Raw genomic sequence first — 24,795 nt, 5'->3', positions numbered from 1 at the left:
TTTCTTCCACTGTAAGTGGTGTGTCAAAATAATATGACCATGCTATAGAAAGTATGCATCATTGGCAAGAAAACATTGCCATGCAGAAGAACTCTTGGGTGGTTGTCCCTCCCCTTTCTACAGTTCCAAGAGGGCAGAAAAGAGGCTGACTTGGAACTGTAGAAGGGGGAGGGAGAGGCTCACAATAGTTATTTAGGTGACAACCTCTTAGTCCTAGTCGTTGCCCCTCTAGCGGCCGATGTACATACTCATCCTAGTCTAGTAGATCTAGATAGGTTAGGTGTCATTCCCCTTTGGTGTAGCTACTGATGGGGCTCTTTTGCTCCCTCCAGTGCCTCTTTGGTGACAATGCTTATTGTGAAATCCTTCTCTGGTGAGATGTAGAGTTAGGGATACGTCTCTCGGTGGCGTCGGATCGGTGATTGCGTGGGCTTTTGTTCTTCGATGACAAGGTCAATGATGGTGGTGCTGACAGTGACATCAATGGTGTTGATGTTGTGCTTTGAAGGTTTCTTCTCCACGATGACTCCGTTGATGACAACGTTGTTTGGGCGTTATCTGGCCATGTCTCTTGGAGTTTAGTACTGCTCCTTCTATTTGCAAATAGAATTGGGCTAGTTTCTATATCCCCTTTGTTGGTTACGGTTCTAGATCATTGGCTTCGTCCATTGTGACCGTGGAAGATTATGTGCTGGGCTTCCAACTTTGGTGGATATGAGGTTGGAAGTGCTAGATCTCAGATTCCTATGCCGCAACCTGCTTGGCAACTACCGATGTGCCTTCAAAGTTATGCACCTTAGATTTGGAACTAGAGTGTTGGATCTTGCAGCTTTTCTAATGTTTGGGGTTGCTCGATGGTTCCGGTACGAGGATCAGTCTCTAGCTTTGGTGTCCTGTGGTGCTTCGATCAATTGAGGTGGTGTGATGAACAGTGGATACTACCGATGGCGAAGAACAAGATAAAAGGACCTGGATGTGATTTTTTTGCAATTCCTTTGCTTTCTATTGTTCTTTTTGTAAAATGGGGATGTAATGTGCTCCAAATTTAATAAAATGCCTTCCTTCGTAAAAAAAAAAGCCAACATTACCATGCCAACCAACATGGCGTGGCAAGCAGGAGCCCCATGTAGTGAGTGGCACTATAAAAAAACCCTTCACTGTTTGCCTATAAATGAGTTCATTGTCGGTTTTAGAACCGATAGTGGGCAACAGGCAGTGATAATTTCCGACTATCACTGTGACCGACAGTGAAGGGGTTATCACTGTCGGTTTCAGTCGGCAGTGATAGTCGAGTATCACTACCGGTTGAAGGCTTTAGCCGGCAATGATAGTTAGACGCTGAATCGATTTTTCTGGGACTGAAAAAATTAAAAAAATATTTTTTGCACCCGAGGAACCCCCACGCCGTCGTAAGTCGCAAGTCACAAGTCACAAGTCACGCGATTTTTTGCACGAAATACGCACGCGTGCAGTTCATGGCACTTGAACTCGGAACCTCTCAGGTCGTGTGATACGTTCTTACCATCCCACCACAGAAGTACTAGTGATATCCTTTTGACATCTTCTATCTGAAACTTCAAACGATTATTTGGATATATAAATGAGATCAAATGAAAAAGTTTTCAAGTACAAAGTTGTAGATCTCGTCGAGGGCTACAGTTTTGATATAAAGTTTGTTCTCATCCGACTTTGTATGAAAACATTATGAATTTTTTTTTAAAAAAATAAGCTGTCATCCACTATCACTGCCGCTCTAGCTATGAGCCATTGCTGGTTGGTGGCTAGAGCTGACAGTAATACTATAATTGCCGGTTCGTGGCTAGAGCTGGTAGTGATAGTGGATTTTCACCACCGGTTCTTTTTGAATGGCTTTTTTTGCTATTTCATCACTGTCAGCTCGTAACAAATCGACAGTGATGAACCGGTATATAAGCCTTTCTATAATAGTATGGTGTGGCAGCATTGTCTTGCAACACCACTGCTGTGGTGGCAAAAAATGTTCACTTTAAAAAATTAGTTGTAAGGGTTTATATTGTAAATTTTAGGTAAAAAAGTTCAATAGGAAAAAACACATCACAGTGTGTAGCTATGGTGGTACATGTAAACCAAGGACAACAACGTGTTTTTTTTAAAAAAAAGAAGGCAAAAAACTGCACTACATATATCAACCCTTAAACTATTTCACATTGTGCAATCAAGCCCTCAAAGTCTAATTATTTATATTTGAACACCCGAACTATTCAACTTTGTGCAATAAAGTCCTTCAAAATGAGTGTGGACTTGCCTTGCTAGTATCTGATCTTGTTCAGTTAGTCTCCTTCACCGCTACTAAAAAAAATGTCTAATTAGGGGAACGAATATAATATAACATTGTAATAATTTGAGCTAATGAGGATTAGTAGCTGAAATTTAGTAACATGCAATAAATGTTCTCCGGAGAAAATTTCCAAAATTTAGTAAAATGGCATTGGACCTTTTCAATTTTCAAAGACTACCGCTGTACCATTGTAATTTGAAGTAAAAGTTATGTAAAAACGTGTTACATAGTTTTAAACAATGTAACATGTTTTCACTACATGAAAAAACGTTAAGGGTGACGGGTCATAAGGGATATGGATGATAGGTCCCACACTCGTTATACCGAAAGCGTCACTGATGACTAATCATTGATGATGGTAAGGATCCATCACCATTGAGATCATCGGTGATGGGTTATAACCGTGACCCGTTACCTATAAGCGTCTCCCATGCGTTAGGATGGCATACATAAGTGACGGGTAACTAGATTATTTGTCACTTATGTCTATATATAAGTGACGGGTAACCTAGTTACCCGTTAGTTATGTGTAGGTTATCATGCTGGATTTGATCTGTTTCTTGGCTGTATCCTAGAGCATAGCTAGGATTTGGCAGCCGTCTTCTCTCTACAAACAACAACAATGCACAAATCCATATCAACAAACACTAGATAGGATAGTATTGATCACAGAATCACAAAGGTTACAAAGTTCTAATCAATTCATTACAGAATCACAAATGTTACAAAGTTCTAATCAACTCATATTACATAAGACCTCACAACCTATGGGTTCTGTAGTGAAACTCATTGTGTGGGTTGATGACTTCAGAAACCAAGAACTCGGCGATCCATTGTCGAATCTCTGGGAGTGCATCATCATTGAAAAAAGAAGTTAAAAAATCCTACATAATTTGACGCGTAACCAATGTCATGTTATTGTGGAATTAAACTAATTACTGAGATTAGTTACAAATAATCTCGTATTGTACTTACATCAGAGGATTTGATATCCTTCATGCGGAGCGTGAGGAGCAAGTTTCACGCAACATAGAATCCGCAGGCGTTGCCCAATGGTTGTTGGTGGCACTGCTGGAAAGAAAATTTAGTGTTAGATCAAAAAGAAAAAAAATAGCAATAGAGACTATTTGGTAATCTGTTTGGTAGCACTTTTCGCAAAGCTAGTCTTATGTATCAGTCTGCGGTCGTCTTTCTCGTTGTAGTCAGGTTGAACTCGAAGGTACTTGTCAAAAGTCCTGTATAAAGATGGATCGATTAGGGAGCATTTGAATGTTAGAAAATTTAAATATCTAAATTAAGTTAGGAAGAACTTACGCATTGAGGAGTCCTTTTATAGTGTTGTAATCACACTGTCTAAGTTTGTCTTTTGGTCCTACTGGTCTTGACGAGTTGAAGTAGAGCACAAAGTCCCACTTGAGGTAAATGACCAGTAAGATCCAATGGCCACTGGTGTTTTGGGTGCCCATCACGTACTGAATTTTGGAATATTGTTGTATTGCCCTGGCCATATGGTCCATAGCATAGTCAGGGTGAGTTGGATAACCGATATTGTAATGGCCTCAGGGTCAAGACATGCGATGGAATCCTTGTTTTTCTTTGTTTCTTTCATCAAGTGTCTACAGATAAGAACATAGTTAGATTAAAGACATAGTGGTATTAATTCATGAATATTCAGTTTCAAGAGAATTACAATGTGAAGATCCATAATAACGAAACGTCCAGGCCATCAAGTTTGAAGAGGTCGTATAAGTCATTGAAACCCACAATAAAGTAGCTATCTTTATTACTTAAGAGGTGTTATCGTTTATACTGTACGACTATGGATGTGTCATTATTGTCTCTAGAAGCCCGTATGTAGTAATTATGCAGGTCGACACATGCTTTTCCCACCCTTGCTAGGTCATATACAGTCATCATAAGATTCCCAGATTGGAATTTTGTGTTAGCACTAGTCCACGCCACTCCAATGTTCGTGGGCTTCTTTGCCAGTACAATGGCCTTCAACATCTTCGGCAGGTGCTTCTTAGAGCCTTTCTTCTTGGCCTCATTTTCCTTCTTCTTTGGACTCTCTAGGGGAGACAGAATTGGATCTGGAAGTGAGGCTGCCAGATGTGAAAGAAAAGGTAGTAGAGCCAGCTTCTCTGGAGGAGGAGATGGCAACACCTTCTCTGGAAGTTAGGGGTGCGGCGGCGGTGCACTTGGAGCTCGTCCAGACTGGGATGCACTAGAGACCATGATGTCGCCCCTCTTCCACTGGATCATTTGATGAAGAGCTTCATCCAGAGTTATGACTTCATCATTGGGGTATGGGGGGGAGCTCCAGCACGTGATCGGTGGCATTGCTATGTACCATGTCCATCGTAACCACGGCATAGCCTGCACGTATCGGGATCGTATGTAAGATACGGATGTCTGGAAGCACCTAGCCCCTTGGAACCTCGATGTGATACCCGCCATGCTTGATTACAAGGCTGCAGGGCGTAAGCCCTTCTAGTAGGTCAATCATATCCGGCTCAGTCATGGCAGTAGCTATTTGTTGCTCGACCTCCAAGGCACAGATACTCTTCCCTACAGCTCCGAGGCTATCTTCCACTAGCGTGGAAATATGTATTCCATGTGATGCAAGCTGCTCCATGATGTTTGCATAAACTTTCTGGGTGATGTCCTGTGTCAATGCCTGTGTCAATACATCCACATCCACTATAGATCTCTTCCTATTCTTGTACATCCTGAGGTCTTTGGGAAAGCTGTATTTCTAGCCTTGGGAACTTGATACACCTTGCACTCGACCTGGGTGCTTCGGGTTTCCCAGTGCCACTGAGAGAACATCATGTTCCCTGACCCCGGTGAAAGAACCTTGGCTGGCTTCGGTTGCCTTTTCTTTAACTTTTTCTGCAACTGCCTAGGTTTCGTTGTTTCTGAATGTGATTGCCCTGCTTTCCGACAGGTCACCCCTTACATGCAAATATGACCACGATCGTCTTGGGAATTGCAACCAAGGATTCTCGTAGCCTTCTTTGGCTAACTTTTTGTCATTTGCTTGCCATTTCCACCTTTTCCCAGTGTACCCGGTTGCGATGGTCCTATGGTTGTGCTTGTTCCTAGCCCGTAGCTGCTTTTTCTCCTCACTCTCCTTTTTGAACTACTATGCGTTCTTCATTTGCACAAAAGCATCCCAATATTCCTCTTTCAAGTGCTTGTAGCTCTCGAAAGGCGCCACCCCTTTAGCCAAGTACCAATTCACAAGCATGCTCCTAAAGCTTCGGTGAAGTTTTGCAATCGCTTTCATTGCTGCATTGACCGTGACAATCGTTTGACACTCGCTCATGTTTCTAGGGTACTCCAGATACTCCTTGACGATATTATCGAACAAGTCCCTCTTCGATTCGTAACTGAGGTCATCAAACTTAGTCATTATCGGCACCCTCTCCCGAGCAATGAGCACTGCGACCCACTGTAATCTATTAAGGGCCTTTTCATCCATAGACAGCCCATCAGCATCGATTCCCGTGATGGCAACCTTGTCCATCGGCCACTGTGCTTGTGACCTTGCTTTTCGGGCTCGTGCACCACTACCAGCTGTCTGGCTTGGAGACTGCGCTTCCGCCATCTAGAGGGAAAACAAGGGGAGTTGAAATAAATAAAAAATATTCATCCATTCAACAAGTGTAAAATGCATTGACTCATATCAATACCTCTTTTGTGGGATTGTATTCTTTGCCACTTGCCTGAGTCGGCTCGCCCACATCAATAATGGGTCAGGGCTCGAGCTGTGATACTGGCTTTCACTGCTGCCGGAGGAGGACATTGGGTGCAGGCTTGGGCTCCTATCCGCTCCATTTTGTGCCAGGGCGGTCTCTAGTGCTAGCATCCTCTGTGCTTTCAGTTTTAGGGGTGACAGTCCTCTTCTGTCTCATGGTTTCTTTGAAGAAAAAAATGGAATCAAAATTAAGAACAAGAAAACATGTGTTTAAGTTATGTTTTTGACTAGGTTCTACCAATTCTAGTTGCCCCTTTTTCTAATCAAGAACTAGAGATATTATGATCAGATCATGATACACTTAGGCATTGCAGTGATGACTACACAATTTGAGCAAAAACATATTGATTGATCGTCTATGAATTACATGCACACATACACATATGTCATATTGTAATTAGATTTAAACCATATATCTAGCTAGAGTACTCTACCAACAATATAATTAACTAGCTAACCAAAGTGGATTGCTCTAAGAAAACTAGAAAGATTGGCAACCATTGGGCACATGTAGGACCTCAGCTTGAACAAGAACTAATTAGCGGTTGAACAAGATCACTTCAGTTATATGAGAAAATTAGAGGAAACAGAAGGTCGTGACATGATATATTGCATCGGTTGTGAGATGGGGGATGTGTTCTAGGCTCCGCCTTGCCTTGGGCATTAGCACACAAGCACCAAACAAGGTCATATACACATATTTATGAGTATGCGTAGCTGCATAAAGGAGTTTGGAAAACATTTGTTTCAAAAGACATGAGTTGTGAATCCATTGCACACTATGTTGTGAAGCATAAACATCATTCATCATGTAAAGAGCTAAGCACCATGAAGATATATCATAAATTGTTGTTAGATGGTTCTCTACAACTGGCCCCCGAATAAAGAATGTCCTGCTCCCTAACTGTACTTTAATCATATCACAAACTGGACAAGATATTGAGATCACACCTAGATGTGGATCTAGAAAAAAGAAGTTCTTTGAATTGGCTACACCTCCTGGACAGAGCTGCTGTATAGGCGCTAAAGCACTGAACTAATCAGACTTGCTGCTCTTTCTCACACCAAGCAAACAAAATGAGCTAGACCAAACATTACAGCAGCACATGTCCAGGGACCTAAGCAACATGCAGTAAACTGAGAACCACAAATTCTCAAAATCATTATACATGAACTGATCAGAGAGAAACAAAGTGCAATAATCAGCTACTGCCTATGCCAATAAAAAATCAGAGAACCAAACATGACCACATCTATTATACTCAACTATCTAGCCCAATTTCAATTCATATCATCATCACCGAGCAATTACCCACAAGCAACCTTACTGTCCAAATCAAAGAGGAGGAAAAACTCTCAAACCAACCATCTAGATTAACAGAGAGAGGGCAAAGACGAGTGAAACCGAAATACTCGAAGTGAGATCCGGGGAGGAGAAGACCAGGGAGGAGAAGACCGGGGAGGAGGAGGTTGGGCGACGCATTAGGGATGATGATCCGAGGAGGAGAAGACTGGGGAGGCATGGGTATGAGGAGACCGGAGTGGAGGAGGCTGGGCGGCTCCTCTGGTAGCTCAGAGGTTGGGCGTGCGCATTGGGGAGGAGGAGGCCGGGCGGCGCCTCAGGTAGCTCGCAGGCTGGGCGTGTGTGTTGGGGAGGAGGAGACCAAGGAGGAGGAGGTCGTACGGCGCAGAGGCTCTGGGCGATGAACCCTAGTGCGAGCGGGTGAAGGAGGCAAAAAGACTTACGCAAAATGAGAGTGCGCGTACGCGGAGACTAGCTAGGGCTATGTAAATACAAGTCATAGGTGACGGGTGATGAATGTCACCCATCAACTATAACCATAACCCGTCACCTATTATATGTCATAGGTGATGAGTGAGGATTGTCACCTATCACCAATAATCTTAGCTCGTCACCTATGACTTATAATAGGTGACGAGTGACATTCTTCACCGTCACCTTTTACTTAAGTTCAAATTCATAAATTGAGAGAGGGAGAATGTAATACCGAATAATTGAGAGAGAAAAAAAGATTTGACTAAATAGTTGACTTTTTGATCCGTTGCTCGTATGGACGATCGGAGACCGTGGTTGCGTTCATCTCGTCGAGACGAACCCATTTTGCTATTCACACATCCGTTCCGAGCACTTTGTGACCCGTTACAAGCCCAATAAATCTAAACCGTTGATTATTAAAAAAATATTATAAAGGCCGGATGGGTCGACCTTCTCGCTCCCTCTCGCGTCTCTCTTTCTCTCTCCCTGCGCCGCGCGTCTCCTGCGCACCCCGTCCGCCGGTCGTCTACCCTCGTCACTGCCTCACCACCGCGCACCGGCCATCATGCTGCACTGTGCGCCGCCGACCGCGCACCAACCTCGGTCGTGCGCTACGCACCGCCGTCGCCCGCCAGAGCTACGCGCCGTTGTGTGCTGCTCACCGACGCGCCTGCGCGCCGCTGCCGCGTGTGCCGCGCCGCCGCCGTCATGCCGCCGTGCGCGCCGTCACCGCCTGCTCTGTGCTGGCCGCCGTGAGAAAGAAGAAGCAAGAAAGAAGAAAAGATAGAAGAATCAAGGAAGAAGAAGCCAGGAAGGAAGAAAGGAAAAGAGAAAGAAGGAAAGAAAAGAAAAGAAAGAGAAAAGAAAAGGAGAAAAGAAAAGAAAAGAAACAAGAAAAAAAGGGAAAAAGGGAAAAGAGGAGAAAGTTGGAAATTTTCTGATTTTGTCGGATTCATCGTTAATCCTTTGAAGGTGATTCCTTAGTAATCCCTAGGCATTTGTGGTTGAATTGAATCAGTCAATTTCCATCGGTCATGTGATCATCGATCTGTTTTGCTTTCAATAATTGTTGTTGAAGCGAAGATGTGACATTCGGATTGAATATCTAATCCTTTTAATTAAGGAGGTTTGATTAATAAGAGAAAACTGATTCAACTCTAAAGTAGAGATTTCACATCAATTTATGCTTTAGGAGTTTCCATTCGACATGTCCCGAAGTGTTGACGTGTATGCGATGTTTTCAGGCGTAGGATTGACGCTTCTCGTTATATGTATTTCAGATGTGCTTTAGCATTAAAATGTACCTGTGCAGGTGGTAGTGCTTCCGGGCGTACCTACGCGAAATTCCTTCATCGCCTTCGGTAAAAGGCAAGTAACATGGGGGTAACTTCAGTGCTATGTTTATATTCATGTCTTACTTCTTCGCAAGTAAAATTGAAGTATTCAATATTCTCTAATATATTCCGAGCATGGATGATATTACATTTCGTCGAACTTAAATTCAGTCTTTTATACCGATTTTGAATATGTTGTGGTGACCTGAATCATTTGCAATGTTATTCAACATGAGTTATCAAATGAAGAATATAAGAATTGACGTCAATTCACATGCATACATATGCATTTATGCATTTCATATGGTGATAAAGGCCGGTCACTGCCATCGTGCGTGACTCGTACCGGTACATGGAGTTGCATGAGAGGTTGGCATCATCCAGCGCAAAACTCTCAAATGGAGTTGCATCATAGCATTCTTACATTTATATGATATTTGAAGAATGCAGAATCCTGGGAGTTAAATGCTATGATTTTGTGAGACACTGTGTGGGAGATTGTCGTTGTTGTTCTCTTGACAAATACGTCGTCAAGTGGAAAGATATTCTCTTAAAACTCATGTGTTTTGGCTTTCCATTGTGAGGAAAATGGTTGTTTCTAAAATACTCTTAACCAGGTAGGATATATATTTATTCATAGCCGTTACATGCTGAGCTTGTCTCACCCCTGTTAAATCTTTTACAGGTACGCTTAAGTTGTCGACGTGCATTTTGGGGAATGGAACTTGGTAGTTGCACGCACCACCTCATCACAATATCGATAATCTAAACTTGTGTTTGAAAACCATGTTTTTTTGGCAATATGTCGTTCGTGCTATAATAAGTATTGTACTTGAAGAAGTAATCTTGTATATGGTGTAGTTAGGTATATGTTGTGGTTACGTTGTTTATATCATATATTGTCTACCTGCGATTTCTGTGGTCAGTTATACCGTAATTATAGAGGAAATACTGCCAAAATTTTTCATATTCGAATAAAATATGTTTAGTTGTAAGTAGGGTGTTACACCATACTTGTCATTAGTGACGCCCTTTGCCCCATTTACCCAATGGCATCGAAACAATGGTACCATGAATCCCATGTAGTTCAGCTCCTAGATCTCCTCTATTTGACTGTAGTATGTGCCCCTCTGCATATCGTTGTCATAAGCATCTATACAAATACTATCGGTGGATGAACACCACGAGTAGGGATCCTGAGGGATCCCCTTTGAGATTAGACCGAGGGGCTGGTCCTGGAACTACCTCGTACGTGGGGTTAATGCGTGTGGGACTTAGGGAGGATGGATCGTCATCAGCTAGTAGGAATGAATGCACCAAGGATTTAGACAGGTTCAGGCCGCATGGAGGCGTAATACCCTACTCCTGTGTGTCAAGTATGTTATCAATGCTCCTTTCCTTTCCTATATTTCTCTGGATCCCCTCTTCCAAGGTGCTCCCCCCCTTTTATCTACCGGGGGGAGGCCCTTCAGGGAGTGCCCAGAACGAGGGCACAAGTTCCCGTAAACAATAAATGAAAGTGACCATCATTGGTCTACAGTTGATGTTACAGAGGGTTGAAAAAATATCCCTTGGATGGTTCCATTGGTCTTCGCGTTCCAGCTTTAACAGGCGCAGGGGCGCCCACCGGCCAGCCTCTAAGTACTCTCTCATGCCCGTTTGGGCAGAGTAGGTCTGATGTGACACGGCGATAAGCCTCGTGCCCATCAAAGATATCTTGAAACCGTCTTTCTTCATGGGCCCCGCGATGGGACCCACCGTATTAATTGTGCCCACACCTTCTTGCCAGGCGGCGGCAGGGACAATCATATTTTGTACGGCAGGTGTAGGGGAGGGTGGTTGGATGTGACTGTCCACGCTCCCCATTAAATGCGGCATCGAGCTTCCCACCGACCGACACCTCATCGTGGAGTCCCTGCGGGGTCCACCAGTATGGGGCTTGCCGGGTGCTCGGGGCTCTCTCGGAGCTCGGGGACCAACTGTTCTTGGCCCCAAGCGCCCACTCCTGAATCTTTCTTCCCTCGGGTCCTCGGGGCTCTCTGGGTACTCGGGGGCCACCAGTTATTGGCCCCGAGCGCCCACTCCCGGACCTTGCTTCCCTCGGATCCTCGGGGCTCTCTGGGTGCTCAGGGACACCTATTCTTGACCCTGAGTGCCTACTCCCGGACCATGCTTCCCTTGGGCCCTCGGGGAGGTGGTCCCTGAGGGAAGGCGCCATGCGGCACCACGCTGTCTTGGCCTCAGGACTCAGGAACCCCCGGATCCCATATCACCGATAGCGGCACCCAGGCCCATCGGCAGGCGATGGACTAGAGACTGAGGGTGGGGCCCTATTTCTTCGAGGCCAATCACAGCATTGGTGCCACATGGCATTCTGTCGCCCGGTGCCGAAATCTTTGCGGGCCTTGCAATTTTTAGGCCCAAGCTCTTGGTATAACCAAAGGAAGAGCCGAAAGGGCGCGTGCCCTTTCGACTTTCGAGGAAGGCGATGATGAGGTGGGAGACGCCCAGGCTTCCACGCGGACCGAGGAAAATGTGCCTCACTTATTGTGCCAAGGAATAAGGCGTTTGAACTCCCAGCTATAAAAAAGGGGAGAGGCAACGGACCGTTGCCTTCGTTAATCACCATTCTTGTCTTTGCCATTCTTGAGCACTGGGAGCCTCTCTTCAGTCTTCAGTGCACCTTGACTCCAGCCACTTCCAGCGTATTTCCCACACCTGAAAATACCAAGGGCAGGAGGCGGCCGTCGGGAAGCGTCGAACGTCAGCGCCATTCTACCGAAATCCCGCCTTCTGAACAAGGAGGGCGCGGAAGCTTATGGTCCCCGCTGGCCAGTGGGGAGCATTGGTGGTGATGCCAACCACCCATCCGCCTGCCCCGCATGGGCCCGGGCAGATCGTCATCTTTGCCTCCTTCGTGGCCGCCGGTCTAGTGCCGCCGTTTTTAGCATTCTTCATGCAGGTGCTGGACACTTACGGCGTCCAGTTGGCCCACCTGAGCCCGAATTCAGTGGTGATCCTGGCGGTCTTCGCCCATCTTTGCGAGATGTTCGTAGAGGTGCCACCGTCTGTGGCGCTGTTTCGACACTTCTTCATCCTCCGAGCGGTCGGGAAGAAGAAAGGGTCGGACGATGTGGAGGTCGTGGGCTGCTGCAACTTTCGCCTGCGGGAGGGTGTCGGCGACGCCTGCATCCAGCAGGTGCTGCGTGGAAAGTGGGACGACTGACACCGGGACTGGGTCTACATCGACGTCAGCCCCCATGACCGCCTTTTGCTACCCTGATCGCTGGCGGAGCCCAACAAACGGGTCTGGGAGTCCGCTCCCACAAAGGATGCCCGCCTGCGTCCAGTGCTGAACCGCATCGAAGATCTTCGCCTGGCGGGGCTCACCTTGCTAATGGTGGTCGCCGACTTCCTGCGCCGTCGGCTGGCCCCCCTGAGGGAACGCGTCCGTCCCGCTTGGATGTACACCGGGTCTCGTGATGTGACGAGGACGTGTATAAGTGATGGTGGGAACCTCGATGAGGGGGCCCTGGCGGCATTGCTCAAGGCGATAACCGACGTCGAAGACCTCGCTGGGGCGGTCATGCCACACGAAGACCTGTCGCTTTGTTCAGACCCGGGCTGGACGGCTCTGCAGGAGTCGATTCCGGTCTTTGATGCCCAGGGACCGACAGACCGCACGGGGTGCCGAGACCCTGGGACATTGCACATTCCAGGGGCAGACGACAATGGAGGGCGGGGCGCTGCCGCAGACGATGGCAGATCGCCAAGCCAGGGCGATAAGGGGAAGCGTCCCCGGTCGCCCATCGCCCTACCGTCCTTGTCCTCTCCGTTGCCATCACCTTCGCCATCCCTGCATCGAGACCCTCGGCCGACAACTGGCAGCGCGACAGCCGGCGGCCGAACTGGCCAGCCCTCGGGAGCAGGTCCCAAGGTGGATGCTGGGACCAGTTCAGAACGGCTCGGGTGCCAGAGCCCACCCCTGAAGAGGAGAAGGCCGGAGCCCAGGCCGAAGGCCCCCGAATTCCAAATCCCGTAGTCCCGATGGCGGTACCGCGGGCCAAAAACCATGTAAGCCCCTTTTTTTCTTCGAGCTCATTTTGCCTGTGTTTTAGCTAGGGGTTGATCTCTTTCCATTCCAGGCCGCTCAAGGGCTCTTCAGGAAGCTGAGCGTCTCCCAAGCAACCGAGGCCTCCCCCTGGCCCTAAGTTGGGAGCCCAGGCTGGCTCTGCCCCGAGCACTCCGACTGGGGAGGAGCCACCGTCTTCAGGGGAGGCCGATGCGACAAGGGTGGCGCTGGTGCGGCCGCCGTTGGGGTTTTCGAGCGCCCCTGCTGAAAAGGCATGGAGGGGATCCAGCTCTTGGCCATCCCTTGACCAAGCCCCGAAACCCCTCCCCGAGGTGCTAGGGAGTGCCCGGGAGGTAATCGGGCGGCTTGAGGTAGCCATCGCGGCGGAGAGGGCCGGAGCGTGCCGCCCTTGTTGACGAAAGGGGCCAGGTAGAGGAGGCCCGCAAGCTCCTGGAGACCCGTGTGGCCATGGCCCGCACGGCCTATGAGAGGACGCTGCAGGAGCTGGCCATGAAGCGGGAGGCCTTGGAGGAGGTGCGCGAGGAGGCCGTCGCCGCACAGAAGGAGGCCTAACGCTTGGGGGAGCTCGCGGTGCTGCCGACCAGGCGTCGAAGGAGCGTGCCGGTGAGCTGGCCACTCGTGAGGAGCAGCTTGCCTTGCGCAAGCAGGAGGTTGCCTCACGGGAGGAGGCGGTCGGCAAGAGGGAGGAAACCTCGCTATCCACCGAGACGGACCTCCGCCGCCAAGCCCAAGATCTCGAACGCGGCCGCACCAACGTTCTCCGCCGGGAGGAGCAGGTTGTGCTGCGCAAGATGGACACCGACCTGGCGTCGTCAGCGCTCGCCGCCCAGGAGGAGAGGCCCGCCAACCAGGAGGCACGCGTAACTGCCCGAGAGCAGGCCATCAAGGCCCGGGCCGAGCAACTAGAGCGGGCCCGCACCGAGGTGGCTACCCAACTCGAGGAGGCACGGGCCGCGAAGGACGTCCCCGCCAGCACCGCCAGCAACAAAGGTCTTGAAGCTCGGCTAAAGAAAGCTAAGGAGGATCTTAATGCCATCAGCGAAGAGTGGACGCATGTTAAGGCGGTGATGCAGGACGTCCTCCGGTAGGCACGGGGCTCTGTGGACGCGGCCGGGCTCGGGTCCATGACGGTGGGTTCCCAAGGGCTGGACACGCTAGGTCATCTCGACCTTGGGTTCTTGGAGATCGCCCAATGCCTCGAGGTTCTCCCCGCATGATCCAGGAACTGGCGACCCAGGAGGGGCGTGCGCTGGCCCATGGTGTGTCCGAGCACGTTCTCGCCTACTATCGCAGCCGAGACCCCGCCTTCCCGCTGGAGCCAGACCGGCAGGGCGTGGTTGAGGTGAAGGAATCCGCCGCTCGGGCAGCCGTCTGCTGCCGGTGGATGAACACCGCAAGCAAGGATCCTGAGGGATCCCCTTTGATATTCGGCCGGGGGGCTGGTCCTGGAACTACCTCGTACATGGGGTTAATGCGTGTGGGACTTAGGCAGGATGGATCGTCGTCATCCAGTAGGAATGAATGCACCAAGAATTTAGACAGGTTCAGACCGCATGGAGGCGTAATACCCTACTCCTGTGTGTCCAGTATGTTATCAATGCTCATTTCCTTTCCTATCTTTCTCTAGATCCCCTCTTCCAAGGTGCCCCCCCCTTTATCTACGGGGGGAGGCCCTTGAAGGAGTGCCCAGAACGAGGGCACAAGTTCCCGTAAACAATAAATGGAAAATGACCATCATTGGTCTACAGTTGATGTTACAGAGGGTTAAAAAAATATCCCTTGGATGGTTCCATTGGTCTTCGTGTTCCAGCTTTAGCAGGCGCAGCGGCGCCCACCGGCCAGCCTCTGAGTACTCTCTCATGCCCGTTTGGGCAGAGTAGGTCTGAATTGGTCCGATGTGACTGGGCGATAAGCCTCGTGCCCATCGAAGATATCTTCAAATCATTTTTCTTCATGGGCCCCGCGAGGGGACATGCGATGGGGCCCGCCGTATTAATTGTGCCCACGCCTTCCTGCTAGGCGGCGGTAGGGACTGGCGTATTCAGTACGGCAGGCATGGGGGAGAGTGGTTGGATGTGACCGTCCACGCTCCCCATTAAATGCGGCATCGGGCTTCCCACCGACCGACACCTCATCGTGAAGTCCCTGCGGGGTCCACTGGCATGGGGCTTGCCTGGTGCTCGAAGCTCTCTAGGTGCTCGGGGACCAACTGTTCTTGGCCCCAAGCGCCTACTCCTGGACCTTGCTTCCCTCGGATCCTCGGGGCTCTCTGGGTACTCGGGGGCCACCTGTTATTGGCCCCGAGCACCCACTCCCGGACCTTGCTTCCCTCGGGTCCTCGGGGCTCTCTGGGTGCTCGGGGACACCTATTTTTGACCCCGAGCACCTACTCCCGGACCATGCTTCCCTCGGGCCCTCGAGGAGGTGGTCCCCGAGGGAAGGCGCCATGCGGCACCGCACTGTCCTGGCCTCAGGACTCGGGAACCCCCGGATCCCATGTCACCGACAGATACCACTGTTCTTGTATATGCTCTTCTCATCTTGGGATACCATGTAAACTATTTATCCGTTTATATCGTACCCTTGATATGTCATAATTGTGTATATAGGGCTCGATACCAATTTTTTTATCAGAGCACTTGTAGGAGTACTTGATTGGCTGATTCGATCTCGAAACCAAATCGTGAACCTTCACATATGTTACCTCGCAACCCAAGCTTTGGTCTGCCCTAAATTCTCTTCAAGTAGCATCTGCTTGCGCTCATTAACATATGGGCACACTTTGCTCATTTGTTGCAGCATGAGGAAATGAGCTTGGCCATATGCCTTCTGATTAGGAGTTATTGCCATCTTCCCCAGGACCCCTACACCTGCGAGCTTCCCCTTATAGAGAGACTTGGGCATGCCAATTGGGTTATTTGGGTCAATGTAATTAACCGACTACTCCAATGCCTCCTCCGTCGTGTAACCCTGCACGATGCATCTCTTAAGAAAGGCTTGATTCCTTACGTACGACTTGAGAACTCCCATATATCTCTCTCATGGAAATATGTGATGCAGGAATATGGGGCCAAGGTAGTGTATATCCTTCACAAGGTGAGCAGTGAGATGTACCATTATATCGAAAAAGGATGGTGGGAAATATACCTTAAGAATACATAGATTATCAAAGTGTCTTTTTTCTAGCTCCTCCAGCGAGTTTGGATTGAGCACCTTTTGTTCAATTGTATTGTAGAAAAAGCACAAGCTCAGGATAGCCTCGCGAACCTTAATTGGGAGGATGTTCCTAATAGCTACCGCAAGCAGTGACGTCATCATCACATGACAATCATGGGACTTCATTAAGGCGAAATTTATTAACAGCTTTTTCACCGAAACAAGTCTTGCGATGTTGGATGAGTAACCGGAGAGAACTTTCACACTGTGCAAGAACTCACAGAATTTGTTTTCTCCTTGGAGAGAGTGATAGCTGCTAGGGGTAAGTGTTTTCCTTTGTCCGTATCACGTGCATGGAGCTCTGGCCTTAAGCCCATTTCTTCAAGGTCAGCTCATGTGTTGTCATGATCCTTTCCTTTTCCCTTAATTTGGAGCAATATACCGATCAGACTCTCGCATATATTCTTCTTTACATGCATGTTGTCGATAGAGTGTTGAACATCTAATTTTTTTCCAATACTCTAGCTCGAACAATATTGATTTCTTGTTCCACATTCCTAACTGTTCATCATCTTTGGAGGATTGTTTTCACTTGTCAAGGGAAACATTAATATTCTTAACCTGATTATGGACATCTTTCCCACTCAAATGCTTTGGAGGTAACGTTTTCTCCCTTGTGCCATCGAAGTGCTTGTCCATGTTTCAGTACGGGTGCTTCCTGGGAAGGAATGTCGATGCTGCATGTACACTATTTTTTTTGAGTTGTTCAACCTCAAACTGCATGTGTCATCTAAGCAATGGGGGTAAGCTTCACCTTTTCTCTTGCTTTGACCTGACAAGTTACGAAGTGCTGGCAGATCATTGATGGTGATGATCAACATGGCATGCAATGTAAAGTACTTTTGCTTGTACTAATCCCAAACCTCATTTTGACCATAGTTTCTTAAGATCATTGACTAAAGGCCTGAGGTACATATCGATATCGTTACTAGGTTGTTTAGGTCCTGATATCAAGATAGACAACATAATGTATTTCCGCTTGTTACAAAGCCAGAGTGGAAGGTTGTAGATCGACAATACAATAGGCCAGGTGCTATGTGAGGTACTCATGCTACCGACTGGATTCATGTCATCTGTGCTCATAGCAAACCTAATATTTCTCAATTCTTCAGCGAACCAACCAAATGTGCAATCAATGATTCGCCATTGAGCAGAATCCGTCGGGTGCCATATCATTGCATCATTCTTACGACCCTCCTTATACCAACGCACCAATTGGACCTCATTTCTGTTGGCAAACAAATGCTTTAGAAGGAAAATTATAGGAAAATACCACACCACCTTCCTAGGAGGCCCTTTACTTTTCTTGCCTCCATCCCCGTCATCACTGCCATTTCTACGCTTATATCGATAGGTTCCACAAACGGGGCATTGATCTAGCTCTGCATACTCTTCACGAAACAAGATACAATCCTACTTACATACATGTATTTTTTTCTATTCCAGTCCTAAAGGATAAATTATCTTCTTCGTGTTGTAGACGCCTTCATGCACCAAGTTCCCCTCTAGTAGTATATCCGTTAGCAGATTTAGCAATGCTTCAAACTCTTGTCAGTCCAACCATAGGTTGCCTTCAGTTGTAGAAGCTTTAGGTTCCCAAATATCTGCGTGTACTTCTCCTTACAGTTGGGATAAAGGGGTGTCTTGCAATCCCGCACAAATTCCTGGAATTACGCAAACTCACCATTGTTATACTCGTCGTGCTGCTCGACATCCTGCACCATTTGGTCCACATTCTCCGCAAAATCCTCGAGATCATTATCATTGAAACTTAATATGTCCTCATCTCTGAGATCATGATCCATTTCACTGGGTGTAAGTCCTAGATCAACATGTCAGCATGGAGGGCCTGATCCATCTCTCCCTCGTTAAGGCCTTTCTCGCCATGTTTGTTCCAACATGTATAATTCTCTTTAAATCCACATATGACCAAGAGTGCATGGATATTATCTAATTTCGAGGACTTCTTATCATTCTTATATTTGTGATATGGATAATACATTGCTGTTTTACCACGATCTTTCAGATCCCCAAGATAGCACTCATGAAATGCTTCACTCCGCTCAGGTATTTTGAACAAGTCTTGGTCTCAAGGTACATCCAACTTCTGTCCGTTATCTACAATTAATGTAAAAACATTCATTCTTCATTAATAATTATATTAGTTTTTTGGTTAAGCATGTGATTAAAAATTTCATACAAATACACTAGATCTGTGGTATCTTGCGGTATATCGGGCAAACCTAATATGAAATCTAACATAAATACAACTAACTTGTACTAAGATTTTGGATAAAGATGCAAAATAGCCAATTGCAACTCAAAGCATAACAAATCTACCAAATAGAGATTAGACGAGGAGGAAAGAGGGAGATGCAAACCTTCAAAGACCTTGCACCAATTCAAACTTCAAATCAACAAGATATTAGAAAATCTCTAGCGGAGCCGGTAAAAATCGCAAGCACTATGTGGGCAGCACTGTTGAGTAACTGTTCGCCCTCACAGTGGATGACGAGCTCTTAAAATAGATCCATGTAATAAGTGACGAGTGATAATATCACCCGTCATTTATGACTGGCCCAAGAAAACCCGTCACCTATACCAAATCATAAATGATGGGTCATAACACAACCTATCATTTATGACTGGTACAGTTAGAACCATCAATTATGATTATGTTATAAGTGACGAGTGTAATCATTACCCGTCACTCATGTTATAGGTAACGGGTAATATTATGACGCATCACCTTTTAGCTGATATCTATGATGGGTCTATACCCTGTAGCGACCCGAGAAGACATAAGTGACGGGTCGTGTAATGATCCATCACTAAATTGTGTCTTCTTTATTCGTTTTTCACATAGTGTTTATAACAGTAGTCAAGACGCAGAGCCAGAAATTGAACATAGGAGCTAAGTCAACAGCAGTGATGGAAGGAATACAACTTGAGAATTATCTATAGGCTTCAATGTAACACGGATAACAAGCGTGGAAAAATATGTTTCACAGTGTAAAAGAAAGTTCCATGTCTGGTAATTCGCTCCAGTATGGATAAAAATACAGGGACAACTAATGATAAAAAAACTAATAATAGAGCAATTAGATTTTGTCACTTTTTACAGCATAAATGTCTAGTTTATTTATAGTAAACTTAAACCTACATTGACAACTTGTGTACTGTAAAATGAAATTAAGGACAGGGAAACACAAAGTTTAATCCTACAGACCAATTGACTGAACTCTATACTGATAACAATTCAGAAATTGAGCACATCATCACGAGAAGTACCTCATCTTTGATATATTCCTTCCATTCAGAGATTCCTAACATGGAAACAAAGAAGAATTAGAGGAATTGAGCTGCCCATTCTCACTTGTTTCTTCTACCTCAAACCATGAGACCTTCAATTATACACTAATGGAGGCGGGGCTCGAGGGTACACAAAGTGCGCCACTAGGGTAGGAGGCGACCGTTCCCCTGCCCCCTGTTGTATCCACCCCTTACTGTAGTTTGACAGCTGAGTTGCTGACATTGAACGAACACTGACCAAGCATTAATTTCTGGAATAGAAAGTTGTCTGTTCCCTGTGAACTTACAGTAGCTTAATTATTTTAGTAGAGCCTAACTAGAGGGAGTTGATACAAGTTTCATATATTCAACAAAGATAGGTTTAACGGTGTTTGGGAACATGTTTGTGAACACAAGATGATGAGATGGACTCACTACTACATAAACTAGAATCAATGCCAGCTTTTGAACCGGCACTGCACAATTGGCAGTGATACCTCTTATCATTGCCGGTTTGTGGCTCAATCTGACAGGTGTTATCCTTGCAGATTTATGATATTAACCAGCAGTGATAATGGGCTGTCACTGCTAGTTCTTGGCTAAAACGGGTAGTGATAATTTCACACCAAAAATAGCTCATCATTCACATATTGACAAATTCATCATTCACATATCACATATAGTTCATCATTCATATATTGTTTTATCATTCATTTATACAAAAATAAAAAAGTAACCATTAATATGTATGATGACGAGTGATATAAAATTACCATATACAACCGTCCTATACGAATCCTCTAGTGTTTCCTAGATTCTCGAAGCATACGATTTTATCCAGGAAATGAATTTCTGGACGTATGGAAACTACCTGCAAGTTCCAGAATATCCTTTAAACGAGGAAGCTTATCCCTAAGTTTAAGGATGGTCGAACCCTACTCGGAAAGGAGTCCAGATGCAACATGGTAACCCTCATATATATATGGAGGCAGGGGACCTTACGGAGGACAAGTCCATCAAACAAGCAACAAGCTAACAGAAGCTATTCGTGAAATCTGCAGATGACATAGCTGATGTAGTGGTGGTCTACAATACCTATAACCAACTCCAAGGCTCATCAACAATCAACACTCTAAAAGGAGTCACAAGGGAACTCGTAGCTCCCTCGAGTACGAGGATGCATGGATGGATCCAATCCGCAACTTTCTTCAAGATCGAGTTATCCCGAAGACGATGCACTATCTGAGCAGATTTCTCGTAGATCCATGATATATACCTTGGTGTATGGTGTCCTCTATAGCGGAGGTTCCCGTAGAGTATTCATGAAGTGCATCTTTCAGAAGCAAGGTAGAGAATTACTCGAGGAAATCCATGGAGGAGTGTGTGAAGCTCATACTTCCTTCTGAACTCTAGTAAAAAATGCATTCATATAAGGTTTCTATTGGCCTATGGCTCTCCATGATGCGAGCGAGATGGTTAGAACTTGCACAAGCTGCCAATTCCATAGTGGGCATGTGAACCAACCCGCCCAAGCCTTATAGATGATCCCCTTATCGTGACCATTCATTACTTGGGGGCTGGATATTTTAGGTCCCTTCCCGGTAACATCTGGGGGTCGGCTTCAAGTTCCTTTTTGTCTCCTCCAATATCTCTACTGAGAAAGGACTCAAGTGTTGATATGATCAAACAAATATCAAATCCCTCCGAAGCTACTACAACCAAGACGTCCGATAATGAACTCTCCAAGCTGGGAACCTGGTTCCACGACATGTTCAGATCCAACATAACATCGACAAGCTATCCCTAAGTGGGAGGGTCTCTACACAGTGATTAAGTCTACTCACCCTGGGTCTCTTAACAATGGAGGATGGACGAGTCTTCAATAATTTTTGGAATATCTACCAACTCTAAAAGTGTTATATATAAGTACTAAGAGTAGGTTTACATTAGTAAAGGTTCATATTTCCTGTATGGTCGCTTTGATCTCTTTGCGTTCTTTTTTGCCTTCTATAAAACTAAATGTCTGGCACCCGTAAGATGGGTACATCGGCAGTAAGTTGCAATCTGGGTACTTTTACCAATTGTGTGCACCTGGATAAGCCCGGATAAGGTCACACGGGAATTGACCTTAGGAAACAAGAGTTTCTATGACAAGAGGGGAAGTATGATCATTTATTTCTCTTCTCTTACCCCAGTCGTCTGATTCATAATGGTCGGATAATAGTTTTTTATCTTATTATCTTTGATTACCTATCTGAGTTTTCTTCCTAGATAACTAGTCGGGATTGGATGAGTACAATATACCAAGAGCTAACGACAACATATTGTACATATGACAAAACAACTTCTTTCGTGTTGAGATGATGTTCTAAGTTACGAACTCACGGGATGTGACAAAGGTTCCTTATCGTGTCCTTGAGGGCTACGATGCATCCCACTCACGTTGGACCTAAGGCTAATCCGATTAAGCTCCTCGATTAGTAACAAAATCATCCTACCCTAGCCGGAGGAGGAAGCGAGTAGCACTAGCCACCACGGCGGTTCCCAGTACTACTTGGAGCTATGATCTTTTGTGCCAGGGTCCTATCGTATTTTATGTTCGGGATCTCTTCTGGCGCATTCGGGGGTTGTTGGTACGAAATCCCAAGAGAGCTAGCACACGACACCAGCAAATGCACTTAGTTTCTAAACATCATCGTGATCTTTTGCCAGAAAAGATTCTCTTCGCTAGTATGCAAAATTATCATCGATGGTTCAAATTTCAAAAAACCGTCAAGCAAGGAGTCACTTCTCTCCATCCTTTTTGGGATCCCAAAAAGTTGGGATGACATTTCTCCATTGACCTAGAATCCCTACTTAGATTAGGTACCTACTCAGAGGCTCGCATAGCTATCTGGATGTGTCTAAAATCTTGACTAGGTGACCCAAGGACTTCTAGACGCCCGGATAGATGTACATCCTACCCGCGAGCTTCATATGTTGGCTATGTCTATGTTTATGTTCATGATAGAATAACAATGGTATTTGAGTTATGTTAGATGCTCACACTCTTGTGTCATTAAATTGTTTTTGCCAATAAATTCAATTTAACCTTGTGGCTTATTCCTTGCTATTGTTCCAAATGCATCATCTTTCGAGTTAGGAATATATATACCCTAGGAGTAAGTGTTGCGAGTACCTTTATACTCATGATTCTATCATTGAGTTTTTGTAGGTGAGGATAACTTAGTTTATGGCTACTTCGTTCTTCCGATGTCGACGATGGGCAAGAGTAGTGGTGTGCTACTAGAGATGACTTCGGTGGTGCCTTAGGGCAAATGGCACCACCTCTTTTGTTGTTTTAGATATTTCTACTGTGTAGTGATGATCATTTGGCTAGGATATGAACTTGTTGTATTTTGTTAATTCTAGCACTTAATCGATGTAATGTTGAGAGCCCAAACTTGTTTAATTGGCTCATCCTTTAAATTTCTGCATGTAATACTTTAAATTGTTAAATTTGTAATGACTTTAAAGACTTGTAATCTATTTAATTTACTCGCTCTTTATTATGTCTTGATATGATGAGCTTTTTGTAAATATGTTTGTTCTAATCTTGGGCATGAAAACACATACCGGAACTACCGGGATATGATTCATTTTTATCAATTAGTGGCTGCGATGGTCGCTTTGAGATGTGGGTTAGCACATGGCACTTCAAGAGATGGGCATGTGCTAGCTCTCATCTTATTGGATGATCAGCCGATTTGATTAATTCAAATATGATTTGGATGATTCTCACATATAATCTCTCAAAGTTTGACGGCTAATTATATTTATGTATTGCAAAGGAAATTTTATCGATGCAAAATTAAGGTGACTCCAATAGTCCTACAATGAGCACCCTATAAAACATAATGAACCTTCCTCACCCCTAACTACTTGAAATCTACCATGATATGATCTCTCAATGGTGGCCGACAAATCAAACTTCAAAATATCATTAGTCTCATAAACTTAAAAAGGGCTTCGGCTCAATAGCACATGTCATAAAAGCAGTAACACATGGATTATCACAATTACACACCTTCTTGTTCCACACCTCATAGAGTATGAGAGATTGAATAAGAAGATACGTAACTATGACAGTCATGCTACTACCCTCAACCATATAAGTGCATAGTTGTCACATGCCCATGAGAACTAAAATTCAACTAAAATTTCTATAACAGAAAACTAATCCACTAAAATCCTAAAATTCACCTAAATCATTTAGAATGCACATCAACTCTAATCCATTTATTCTTAACTAACTAAAATTGTGTCAAGGAATGGCAACAATTTATTTTTCATTTGTCCCTCAATTGTGTTTCCTAAAATTTGAATATGATATTATGGGTGTAGTTTTTCAATCCCATGGTGACATACAAAAATTTAATCTCTAGAAATGTAAATAACAAGAATGTAAACTTGTATAAATATAAATTGTGCTTTAAGAGATACCGTACAAGGAGACAATGGATTTTATCTTGTGATATGGATGACTTGCCGGTCACCCCTAATTAATGTTGATGTGAGTTCAAGTCTCCAACCGCTCCTCTATCAAGTCACCGATTCTCACCAAGAGATAGACTTGATGTTGAGCTAGATTAGTCCAATGAACTACTCACAACCTCAATTTCACTAGAGTTGCACTTGACCACTTCGGTGAGGTGTGAATAAGACCTCTCACAATCACCACCAGAGCTCCTTCACAACCTTCTTGAAGGGCTCATCGATTTCACCAACTCTAATCCATCTAGGAGTCGACAACCTCTAAAGGTAACCCATCGATGAGACTTACTTAAAGGATATCTAGTGCCACAAAGCTTAAACACATGAAACTATGCACTAGAATGCTCTCACTTTTACAAAGGATGAATAACTAAGCAATGTTAGGGAGAGAAGGACTCAAGGTGTTTAAGTATGCAATGGAGATGTCAAGAGTTCTTTCCTCACACTTGTTTGAGGACTATTTATAGGCTACAA

At 45.5% G+C, this 24,795-nt stretch overlaps 1 long non-coding RNA gene across 1 annotated transcript; it reads left to right on the top strand.

The window, feature by feature from the left end:
• Positions 1 to 8,628: 8,628 nt before the first annotated feature.
• On the top strand, positions 8,629 to 10,078 carry LOC133925928 (uncharacterized). Its single transcript, XR_009911036.1, has 2 exons — positions 8,629 to 8,826; positions 9,167 to 10,078. It is a non-coding gene; the product is annotated as an uncharacterized LOC133925928 (long non-coding RNA).
• The last annotated feature ends 14,717 nt before the right edge of the window (positions 10,079 to 24,795 follow it).

Source organism: Phragmites australis, chromosome 8 (genome assembly GCF_958298935.1).
Source record: "Phragmites australis chromosome 8, lpPhrAust1.1, whole genome shotgun sequence".
NCBI lineage: Eukaryota > Viridiplantae > Streptophyta > Magnoliopsida > Poales > Poaceae > Phragmites > Phragmites australis.
This window is presented reverse-complemented; position numbering and strand designations above follow the sequence as displayed.